Source organism: Limulus polyphemus, unplaced genomic scaffold, assembly GCF_000517525.1.
Source record: "Limulus polyphemus unplaced genomic scaffold, Limulus_polyphemus-2.1.2 Scaffold8723, whole genome shotgun sequence".
Lineage (NCBI taxonomy): Eukaryota > Metazoa > Arthropoda > Merostomata > Xiphosura > Limulidae > Limulus > Limulus polyphemus.
In genome coordinates this window covers 27,662-28,647 of record NW_013674333.1, presented here as the reverse complement: position 1 = coordinate 28,647, position 986 = coordinate 27,662, and positions in this window count along the sequence as shown.

Below are 986 nucleotides of genomic sequence, written 5' to 3'. Positions count from 1 at the left end.
AATAACGATACTAGAGTGTAGATAACTTGTGTAATGAGGTGAAGGTTGTTATTAATAACGATACTAGAGTGTACATAACTTGTGTAATAAGGTGAAGGTCGTTATTAATAACGATACTAGAGTGTACATAACTTGTATAATGAGGTCAGGGTTGTTACTAATAACGATACTATAGTGTAGATAACTTGTGTAATGAGGTCAAGGTTATTACTAATAACGATACTAGAGTGTACATAACTTGTGTGATGAGGTCAAGGTTGTTATTAATAACGATACTAGAGTGTACATAACTTGTGTGATAAGGTCAAGGTTGTTACTAATAACGATACTAGAGTGTACATAACGTGTGTAATGAGGTCAAGGTTGTTACTAATAACGATAATAGAGTGTAGATAACTCGTGTAATGAGGTCAAGGTCGTTATTAATAACGATACTAGAGTGTAGATAACTTGTGTAATGAGGTGAAGGTCGTTATTAATAACGATACTAGAGTGTAGATAACTTGTGTAATGAGGTCAAGGTTGTTACTAATAACGATACTAGAGTGTATATAACTTGTGTAATGAGGTCAAGGTTGTTACTAATAACGATACTAGAGTGTATATAACTTGTGTAATGAGGTCAAGGTTGTTACTAATAACGATACTAGAGTATAGATAACTTGTGTAATGAGGTCAGGGTTGTTACTAATAACGATACTAGAGTGTAGATAACTTGTGTAATGAGGTCCAGGTTGTTACTAATAACGATACTAGAGTGTAGATAACTTGTGTAATGAGGTTAGGGTTGTTACTAATAACGAAACTAATGTGTAGATAACTTGTGTAATAAGGTCAGGGTTGCTACTAATAACGATACTAGAGTGTAGATAACTTGTGTAATGAGGTCAAGGTTGTTACTAATAACGATACTAGAGTGTAGATAACTTGTGTAATGAGGTGAAGGTTGTTACTAATAACGATACTAGAGTGTAGATAACTTGTGT